Genomic DNA, 11,319 nt, shown 5'->3' with positions numbered 1-11,319 from the left:
TATGGCCTGGTCTACATGCACTGTACGGCCTGATCTACATGCACAGCGGAGTGCTGCACGGCCTGGTCTGTATGCACAGCGGACTGCAGTACCACCTGGTCTATATGCATAGCGGAGGGCAGTACGGCCTGGTCTATATGCACAGCGGAGTACTGCACGGCCTGGCCTGTATGCATAGCGGGGTGCTGCACGGCCTGGTCTATATACACAGCAGAGTGCTGCTTGACCTGGTCTATATACACAGCATATTGCAGTATGGCCTGATCTACATATACTGCGGGGTGCTGCACGGCCTGGTCTATATGCACAGCGGAGGGCCATACGGCCTGGTCTACATGCACAGTACGGCCTGTTCTAAGTCCAGAGCAGGGTGCTGGGCCGCCTGGTCTACGTGCACAGTGGGGTGCTGCGCCACCTGGTCTACGTGCCCAGTGAGTGCTGTACCGCCTGGTCTACATGCACAGTACGGCCTGTTCTATGTGCACGGCGGGGTGCTGCGCGGCCTGGTCTACGTTTGCAGTGAGTGCTGTGCGGCTTGGTCTATATACACAGTGGAGTGCTGTATAGCCTTGGGAAAAGATGAAACCCTATCATTTGTGACAACATATGTGAACCCAAAGGACATTCTGTTAAGTGAAATATGCCAGGCACAGAAAGACAAATCCTGCATGAGCTCGCTTACATGTGCGCTGGAAGACAGGGGAACTCGTAGGAGCAGAGTGGTGGTTGCCTGGGGCAGGTGTGGGGTGCGCCGGGAAGATGTTGGTCAGGGAGGATTGTACAGTATGGTGATCATAACTAATGAATTTCTGAAAATGCCAAGTGTAGATTTAAGTGTTCTCACCACTAAGAAATAAGCATGTGAGTTAAGACATGTGCTAATTAGCTCGATTTAGCCTTTCTACTGTGCATACGTACTTCAAAACATCATGTTGTACGCTATAAATAAATACAGTTTTTGTCAGTTTAAAAGAAAAAAGATGCTAAATCACACTTATAAATAAATATGAATTAAAAGCACACTGACATACTGCCTCTCGCTAATCAGAAGTTTAGCTGGAGAAGTAGGGAGGGCTGAACTTGACCTCATCATGCGAACGTGGCAGTATCTAGCAAGGTCTTAGACATATTTGCCTTTTGACCAGCAATTCCACTTCTAGGAATCTGTCCCAAAAGTACTCTGGCAGAAATAGAGTTATTTGCAATTTTTTAAATAGTCTTCTAGTCTTGAGTTTGAATTGGCAGCATCTGTGTAAGTCCAGTGTCTTTTATCTTAAAATGCATGGTTTTTAGATCTGTCCATGGAAAAAACTGAACACAGAGAACGCACTTGTGGTCTCTTCATGTCATTCCCACCGAGAGAATCTGGAGGTCTTTGGAGAAATGACCAGATCTGGGGGAAAATGTGCCCACCGAGCCTACAACATCTTGTTCTACCAGCAAGCGCAAGACTAAAAGGTAATTAATGACTCTTTATAAAACATGAACGCAATACAATCAGTTCCACAGCCTCTGATCAGGAAGCTGCTGGCATCCCAGAAAGCGAGTTGGACATTAGCACCTCCCTTGGTGAAGTGTTCTTGCCAAAAAAGTAAAAGTAAAAGCTGAACCAGAATCTGACCAGGCATCTAGATGTTAACTATCAATTTATAGAAAATACCGGGAACAGAGGTACATGATAAACACCTCCGAGGCGGCGTAAACGACAAAACCCAGATCATGTGAAGCTCCACACAACAAATGACCTGGTTTCTCCAACAACAAAAAAAAATTGGAAAGAAAAAAGAATCAGCAGGAAAACCTGTCTATCAAAAGAGACTCAGGAAATAGCAGCCAATTGCAGTCTATGGACTGGATGAGATTTTGATCCTAGTTCAAACAAAATGTGTCTAGAAAACACAGAGAAAAAAATAACAGGAGAAATTTTAACACTGGCTAGATATTTAATTCTGAATAATTATTAATTGTATTGTGGCTGTGGAAGTGATTGATTGTGTTTATGTGTTATAAAAAGTCATTACCTTTTAGGAATATTTGCTGGACTCTGTGTGCGTGACAGTTCTGTGCTGCCTGGGGTTTGCGTTGGATTGACGGTGGGCAGCCATTGTTGGGGATGAAGGTGAAACACGGCCGGCCGTGCGCCAATATTGTTGCAGTCATTGCACTGTTTCTGATGTTTTTGACTTGTTTGAAATGTCTATGATTTAAAGAAAACTTTCTATAATGTAAGTTGAGTGGTAGATACTGCCCGACCTGCTTGGTTCCTCAGTTTCCTAAGCACTGCCATGGTCTTTTTTCCTCGCAGTCATAAGTAATTCTCTGTGTGAATGTGCCTAGTTACAATCCTTGGAAATGTGCACAGAGCCTATTTCTGTCTAACCATGCCAGCAGTTACTGTGACTTGCAAAGATGCTATCTAAATGGAAAGGAACTATGTCCATATCTTTCAAATAAATATGGTGCCTTTTTCCTTCCCCCACATCCAAAAAAGTCATGATGACTCTCTACTCCTAGTGTTTGTTTTGTAGGAGCATTGGCATTGTTAGTGTCTGTGAATAGCTGGAGTGTGCACTCTGAAACTTTAATTTGCCTGTTGTATGGGACACACACAGGACTAAGAGACACATGTAAAATGCATGGGGTCTTGGCACAGGGAAAGGGCCATATGTTTCTTAAAAACAGTCTCTGGCAGCTCTGAAACACTTCCCTGCAGGGGAGATGAATGTGCGTGCTCCTCAGACCCTCCTTAGGAGGACTTCCCGGCCGAGGGCCTTTTCTGGCCATATATGTGGATGAGGGTCTGCGCCTCCTCCCGGCTGACAGCCTGTGGCATCTGCAGTGGGGCTGTCTGTGGCTGGCACCTGTGGACACAGAACCAGGAGACACAAGCCAGCCTTTACTGGAGCATGTTAGAGCCAGGATGCGCCTCTCACCTGAGCTGTTCAGCGTGCTGATGACAGAGGTTCGGAATCCTGGCTGTGTCTTCTGGGGCCTCCCAGCGGGGAGGGAGTGGTGCTCAGTGTTTCCACATCCCTTTCTCCTGCCTGCCCAGGGAGCTCCAGCTGTTGGCTCATTTTTCCTTTTCCTGCCGTGGAGAAACCAGGGATATACCTGATCAGTTTTACATCGGTTCTATAAATGGCCGCTGGGTTTCTCTGTTCAAAGGGGTATTTGCTGTTTATTCCTGGATTCGTGGTTGCCCTTAACGTGAATCTCTTCCCCTGATTCCTGCGCAGCTGCAGCAACGCTGCGGTTTGTTCAGCTTTGTGGCTGCAGGGTGCTGTCACAGTTTGGTCTTGTTGGCACACCGCCACTTAGAGGCCGGGAAATGGGATAAAGCCATTTATCTTTTATTGGGATGGGAGCCTGCCCTTTCCACCTTCTCTTAAATGCATTAGTAAAACCACTGGGGAAAAACAACAGGGAGTTCATTTGAAACTCATTTCCAGGTTAACTCTTCACACTCCTGATGAAATCTGTGAAGTGCATAGAGTCTGCCCTTGCCCTCGGGCCCCTCCACAGCCGGTGTCAGAATCAACAGGTGGACAGAGCTCCAGACCCTGGCCCCTTACCGCTGGCCACAGCATCCTGAGCACCCTGCCCAGAACCTCCGGCCTCGGGTTCCTCTTCTGCGGAAAGCAGATGATGACGCCTGCATCACGGACGGCATAGTTGGGACGGCGGAGTGACCACAGACTGGGGAAGCGACTTGGGACGGTCACTGTGGCTGAGTTAGCAGTGGGCTGCTTGTTGTTTTCTTCTGTTTGTGGCGATCCTTTCTTTCCCAAGTGACCCCTGTTTTGTGACATTCATTCTTCCCATTTGTCATTGAAAATCGTTGCTGGTCTGTATACACAGCATAGTGCTGTTCTAATAAAAACCAACGTTCTAATAAAAACCAGTGCCAGAAAAGATGCTCAGAATCATTTGTCATTAGAGAGTTACATATGCCCCTACACACCTGTTAGAGCGGCGGCTTCCACAAAACCTCGTGATGCCTGGTACTGACGAGGACACAGGGCATGGGGAGCTCTCGTTCGCTGGGATGGAGTGGAGGGAGTAGGGAAGACAGTATGGCTGTTACTTCCAAAGCTAAATGCACTCTTACCATACGGTCCAGTGATCTTGCTTCTTGGTATTTACCCAAACTAGTTGAAAACTTATGTCCACACAAAGTTGCACAAAAACCTGCACATAAGTGTTTATAAGAGCTTTATTCACAAGCACTAAAACCTGGAAGCATCCAGTATGTCCTTCCATGGATGAATAAGCAAACTGTGGTCCATCCAGATGATGGAATATTATTCAGCAGGGAAAAGAAACGGGCTAAGTCATGAAGAGACATAGAAGAAACTCAGATGCTTATTGCTAAGAGGAAGAAGCCAATCTGAAAAGGCCACAGACTGTATGATTCCAACTCTGTGATATTCTGGAAAAGGCAAAACTATGGAGACAGTGACAAGATTCATAGTTGCTGAGAGGAGAGAGGGGTGAGTAGGTGGAGCTCTGGGGATTTTAAGGCAGTGAAACTACCCTGTATGATATAATGTATTTGTCAAAACCCCTAAAAATGCACAGCACAGAGTAAATCTTAATACCTGCAAATTTAAAAATCATTTAGGACACGCCTGTAATCCCAGCAGTGTGGGAGGCTGAGGCGGGCAGATCACTTGAGGTCTAATCCCAGCAGTGTGGGAGGCTGAGGCGGGCAGATCACTTGAGGTCGGGAGTTCATGACCAAACCTGGCCAACGTGGTGAAACCCCGTCTCTACTAAAAATACAAAAATTAGCCAGGCGTGGTGGAGTGTGCCTGTAATCCCAGCTACTCAGGAGGCTGAGGCAAGAGAACTGCTTGAACCCAGCAGGCAGGGGTTGGAGCGAGCCGAGATTGCGCCATTGCACTCCAGCCCAGGTGACAGAGTGAGACTCCATCTCAAATAAATAAATACATAAATAAATAGCAAAAATCATTTAGGTCAGAGGGGTCCCAGGAAATTCCGGAATGCAGACCAAGACATGAGAGCCAACCTGTGCTGACGGATGCATGAAACTGCCTCACGGAAGGAGAGGAACAGGGTGCTGACCTGTGCGACTAGGCACAAGTGGGGTCTGTGAAACTAGAGGCAAAAGAAGCCACACAAACACCCCAGACTCCACTTAATTACATCGTTTCCCATAGATACAGGTCGGTAATGCTGATGCTGCTCTTCCTGAAGCTGAAACTGAGTGATTAGGTGAGCGGCTGTCTGCAGTGGGAGCTGCTTTCTCACTGTTCCAGGAGAGGCTACAGATGAGCAAGGAGGAGTTGAGAACCACCCGTGTTGTAGCAGCAGGTGTGCGGCGTCAGTGTGAACTCACGCTTAGCTTAGTGCAGATACGATGGCGACATACAGTGTGCACACCCCATAGCGCACACGTGCCTCTCCTTGTCCTGACAGCTGAGAGGACCTGGAAGCAGCAGCACCCAGTGTCCACGAGCGCCCGCCGATGGCCAGATCTTGGTTTCTAATTCCATTCTTCAGTAGAAGCAACAGAGCTTCCTAGAGAAACCGCGGATTCTAGGATGGGGGCAGGAAGTATGCAAGATGAGACCGGATCATCTTACAGTGCCAGAAAGGAAGGAACAAAAAAAACAAAACCCAAACCCACATGGATGGGGGCAGGCCAGAGGGACGCAGGAACCACCGAACACTCCCTACGGCCAAAGCAGAACAATTTGAGCAGCAGAGTCAAGTCGCATTGTATTATAACCCCAAGAACGAGATGAAGAAGCATGAGTCTACACTGATATAAATGATTGAATAGATATTAATACATGACCGGAGAGAAGAGATAAGTCTCCCCTGCAGAAGAATTCCCCATCCTTCATGTAGATGAGTTGCCGTCCAGGAGGGGAGCTCAGATCCCGACTTCCTGAGCGTGGGATGCGCACAGCTATGTTGTTCCAAAGAGTTCAAGATGGAAAGAGAAAGAGTAACTTCCCAGCAGAGGACCTGACGACCTCAGCCAGGCAATCGAGGTCAGCACCGATGGTGACCAGGTATATGGATGCATGTGCCCTGGGTAAGGCGCGACCAGGATGCCACTTTACCTCTGTGTTCCTCCTCCCCAAGCATATCCTCCCCACTCCAATCACGAGAAAGATGTCGGACTGCAACAGAGGCTCCCAGTGTACCTCACCAATAGCCCTCTGTACCTGGTGCTAACTCTGTACCTGGACACTTTGAGTTAAATGGAAAGCATCTTATGGATGTGCAGCAGAGGGAGAAACACCCTTCTTGGTATCAAAAGTGCGAGGCAAGTCAGGTTCAGTGGCTCACGCCTGTAATCCCAGCACATTGGGAGGCCGAGGTGGGCAGATCACCTGAGGTCAGGAGTTTGAGACCAGCCTGGCCAACATGATGCAATCTCATCTCTACTAAACATGCAAAAAATTAGCTGGGCATGGTGGCATGCCTGTAATCCCAGCTATGTGGGAGGCTGAGGCAGGAGATCACTTGAACTCAGGAGGCGGAGGTTGCAGTGAGCTGAGATCGTGCCACTGCATTGTAGCCTGGGAGACGTAGTGAGACTCCGTCTCAAAAAAAAAAAAAGCTCTAGGCAGGTGCAGAGCGGGCTTACAGGGAATACTTGCAGCTGGGGCTGGTGATTGGGTCAGAGGCCTTCTTTGGGGTAGTTTATCAAGTTTTTATACAACGGGGTTGGGGGACATCCGTATCATTAAGTCGGTCCCTCTATAATGTTGAGGTGCGTCAGTTTCCTTATGCAAGAATTTCATTTCTCATTGTTTTCATAATAAATATTTTGTCTTTAAAAACATCTTGAGGCCGGGTGTGGTGGCTCAAGCCTGTAATCCCAGCACTTTGGGAGGCCGAGACGGGCGGATCACGAGGTCAGGAGATCGAGACCATCCTGGCTAACACAGTGAAACCCTGTCTCTACTAAAAAATAAAATACAAAAACTAGCCGGGCGAGGTGGCGGCGCCTGTAGTCCCAGCTACTCGGGAGGCTGAGGCAGGAGAATGGCGTAAACCCGGGAGGCGGAGCTTGCAGTGAGCTGAGATCCGGCCACGGCACTCCAGCCCGGGCGACAGAGCGAGACTCTGTCACAAAAAAAAAAAAAAAATCTTGACACTTTTTTATGTAAATCTGTGTTTTATGATAAGTAGTTTATAACTGGTTTATTTTGACACCGCCAGAAACTCTAGTTGTTCATTTCACTGTCTCATCTGTCTGGAGACAGGGGGTTTCATGAATGCATCTCCAGTGCCAGCACGGGGAAGGTGCCCAGGCTTTGAATGGAACTGAATGCAGAATTCTGGGGGCGCCGGGCAAGCCAGATGGCTTGTGGGCAGTCACTTCCTGCGGTCCGTTGGGGCGGGGAAGGCCCTGAGGTGCTGCCGGCTGTGTACTGCCTGGCCCAGCTCCCTGCCCACTGCCTATGTGGGTCACCTCTCAGTGGGTTTCAGGGACATGGCAAAATAGACAGCTTCCATTTTGACTTTGAAACCTCGTGTGCCAACACTTGAATATGAATCTTTTCTTATATATACATGTACATTTAAATCAGTTTTTGCAGTTAGAATATATTGTTTTGCAGTCAATCTTCTGTATAGCTTTATGTGTATTACTATAAACATAAATGTAGCTACAAAAATGGCATAACGTATTCACTATGCGCATATTTGTGTATGTATGCCAAATATCGATGGTTCATTTCATGAGCACTTAAAAGAACCACATCTTCATGGGCTTGCTCTGTAGTTACTTAGCTACCTATGCAGACCCCAGCATTTGGGTGGCGTGTGATTTAGAATGCGGTCAGCACCTTTCTTTGCTCTGAGATCATGATCTCTGAGCCCACCCTCCTCCTTGTACAGTCCCTGGAGAGGACTGCCCTGGGAGCATGAAGCCCAGAGTGACTGGATCAGACACATGGGCTCTGGATGTGAAATTCACCTAGCAGCCCCGCTGTGTCTGGCACCACCATAGGGTGCATATTTTCACCATTTTTTCTGCAGGGTCAGAGTGGCCATCATGGTTATCACATAAAAATGCAACCTACAAAAATTCAGGTCATCAGCCCATAATGCCACCTTGTTTTATCTTGGTGGTGTCTTGGTTTGCTTTAGAAACATGGTTCCTGGGATGTGTCCTGTTCACAAAGCCCAGGGTACAGGTCTGTGTGGTGTGTGTGGTGGCACTCCGGAAGCCCATAAGCCATGTATACATATATACATATTTCATATTATACATATTTCATATTATATATTATATATAATTCAAATATAAATTATATCAAACCATGTATTCAAATATATTATATAATTTCTATTGGAATTCTATTTGAAATAAAATTCCTAGTACATTTCCTTTAGGTGTAAAAGGAAAATAACTTATAGTAAAATATAAATCTATTAGGATTGAGCACACTGTGTGTGTGGAGCATCCTGAGTGAACACAGGTGTAGGCGGGCACAGGTGTGGCTATCAGGTGATTGAGTTCACAAATAGCTTTGATGTGGTCATGGAGTTTCCTGAAACTGCAAAACCTCTGGATAAAGTTCCTAAAACCATAGTCCACCTGTTTGATTTACACAATAATTTATTCTAAGAAAATCTAGTTTAGTTTTAAATAAGTAAAAAAATTCTGTCTAGTTACGTGTTAAATGAAGTGAATGAGTTCAGATGCAAGTAACCAAGTTTTGCCTGCAGGAATGTCCAGTGGGTGCAGGGACATTTCTTGATGTGGTTCTGCTCCCCTATTGTGGGTGACCTAACATTCTCTCCACCCACCTGGTAGGCCTGGCCATGTCCTAAGTCCTTCTCCGCACCATCCCCACGTGCCAGCAGAGGGTGCTGTTGGGCAGGAAAGGTGGGACAGCACTCTCCTGAGCTGCCCTTCTATTTTCCCTTCTGTATTTAGGGTTGACATGTGTCCAAAGGATATGGTGTGTGAAGATGATGGGGACATTTTGGAATGGCATTTGGAAGAAACGGAAGTGCAGAGCCAGGAAGGTGCTTAGAGAGGCCTGAGAGATTTCTAGCAAAAACCTGGTAAGCTGTGAGGTGCAGGCTCCCAGAAACATAGCTGCAAGGAGCATCCAGCCCAGGCCTCATGCAGATGTGACTTAAAGAATTGCAGGTGACCACCCTCGGGGGGCTCATGTCCTCGCCATGTTTCTCAGTGGGCTTCTGACTGGTTTGCAGGGAAAGTCTATGAGGGGAATTCATTCAAAAAGCCCCACTGTCATTGTCCACGAGGGGCTGGTGGATGTCTGCAGATTGTCTGGTCCAGCATTCACTTTATTTTTAATAACAGCTTCATTTAGGCATAGGTCACACCATAACAATTCACCAGTGTGTACAGTTGAGTGGTTTGGACATATTCAAAGAGTTGCACAGTGATCTCCACTATCTAATTTTAGAATATTTTCATCACCCCAAAAGCAAACCCACACCGATTAGCAGTTGCTCCCCATCCCCGCTTCTCTCCAATTCCTTGTAACCACAAATCTACTTTCTGTTGCTATTGCCACCCATCCTGGGCATGTCATGTAAATGGGATCATATGACTTGTGGCCTTTTGTGTCTGGCTGCCTTCCCTCAGCAGTTTTCAAGGTTCACCCATGTTGTAGCATGAATCAGTACCTCCTTCCTTCTTATGGCTGCCTGATAGTCCCTTGTCTGGATAGAGCACACTTCATCCATTCATCAGCTGTTGGACATTTGGATTGTTTCTGCTGTTGGCCATTGTGAATACTGCTGCTGTGAGCATTCATGTACAAGTTTTAATGCGGATATATGTTTTCATTTCTTTTAAGCATATATGTAAAAGTGGAATCGCCTGGTCATACGGTAACTCTATGTTTAATTTTTTTTTTTTTGTCTCGATCTGTCACCCAGGCTGGAGTGCAGTGGTGCGATCTTGGCTCACTGCAACCTCTACCTCCCAGGCTCAAGCAATTCTCCTGCCTCAGCCTCCCAAGTAGCTGGGACTACAGGTGCGCAGCACCAGACCCGGCTACTTTTCGTATTTTTAGTAGAGAAAGGGTTCTGCCATATGCCCAGGCTGGTCTCAAACTCCTGGACTCAAGTGATCCTCCAGCCTCGACCTCCCAAAGTGCTGGGATTATGGGCATGAGCCACCGCACCCGGCCTTTGTTTAATTCTGTAAGGAACTGTCTTTCACAGAGGCTACACTGTTCTGTGTTCCCAGCAGCCATGTGGGAGGGTTCTGGTTTCTCCACATCCTCCTCAACACCTATTCTTACCTGTCTTTTCTGTCTTTTATTCTAGCCTCCCAGTGCAGGTGAAGCGTATCTCATTGTGGTTTTGATTTACATTTCCCTTACAACTAATGATGTTGACCATCTTTTCACATGCTTATTGGCCATTTTATATCGTCTTTAAGGAAGTGTTTATTCATACGTGAATGCGGTTGTCTTTTTTATTGTTGAGTTGTGAGAGTTCTTAATGTGTTTTGGAGGCAAATCGCTCAGATTTGGAAACATTCTCCCAATTGTGTAGGTTGTATTCACTTTCTTAATGGTGTTTTATCAAACAAAAAAGTTTTACATTGTGATGAGGTTTAATTGATCTTGTTGTTGTTGTTGTGCTTCTTGTGTGCTAAGAAGCCATCACCTAATCGAAGCCTGTAAGGACTTGCTCCTGTGTCTCCTCCAAGGGTTTCGGTGGTGCTTCCTGGGGCTCATGGGGGCCCGCGGTTCCTTCTGAGTTTCCTGAGGGCCGGGGCGGCTCGGGGTGGGGGCGCAGCGCGTGCGCACCTTTGGTCCCCGCCGGCGCTGCCGGGCCAGACGAGCGGAGGAGGAATATGTATTTAGGGCTCGGTGGATCTTCTATTGGGCAAAATCGTTTGCTTGTTCTGCTCTTTAAGCACAATGTTTGGAGCCCTCGGCTAAGCCAGGGCAAGGATACTGCGGGCCTTGCTTCGCGGGCTTCGCGCGCGGCCTCCGTGCACCTCGGGCCGCTCCGGGGCTCGCCGCCGCCTGCGTGGGCCTCGCAGCCTGCGAAGGCCTCGCCTCCCTGCGCAGCCTGAGTTCAGGTGGGGCAGCCACGCCTGTGCCCGCGGCGCCGGGGCTGAGTCCCGACGCCATGCGCCCCACTCCCGAGGCTGTGGTTTGCGGGTGGCGATCGAGTTCTAGGGCCCCCGGCTGGAGTTGGCCGCAGAGCCCAGGCGCGGGGAGGGCGGCGGCCCCCAGCTCCCGGCCCCCGGCCCCCGGCCCCCGGCTCCCGGCCCCGGCCCCCCCCCCACAGCCCGGATCCTCCCTCACAGCCCGGGACCCTCCCCTCACCCGG

The 11,319-nt window shown here is 48.2% G+C and overlaps 1 protein-coding gene and 1 long non-coding RNA gene across 2 annotated transcripts in view; both read left to right on the top strand.

Annotated features, from left to right (window-relative positions):
* The window catches only part of LOC116418596 (guanine nucleotide exchange factor DBS-like), a 149,393-nt gene that overhangs the window by 22,419 nt on the left and 115,655 nt on the right, over window positions 1–11,319 (top strand). The window lies entirely within an intron of this gene.
* Window positions 2,563–3,912, top strand: LOC116418590. Its single transcript, XR_004228688.1, has 2 exons — window positions 2,563–2,962; window positions 3,450–3,912. It is a non-coding gene; the product is annotated as an uncharacterized LOC116418590 (long non-coding RNA).

Source organism: Piliocolobus tephrosceles, chromosome X, assembly GCF_002776525.5.
Source record: "Piliocolobus tephrosceles isolate RC106 chromosome X, ASM277652v3, whole genome shotgun sequence".
Classification (NCBI taxonomy): Eukaryota; Metazoa; Chordata; class Mammalia; order Primates; family Cercopithecidae; genus Piliocolobus; species Piliocolobus tephrosceles.
The sequence above is the reverse complement of the archived record's forward strand: the minus strand, read 5'-3'. Positions and strand labels throughout refer to the sequence as shown.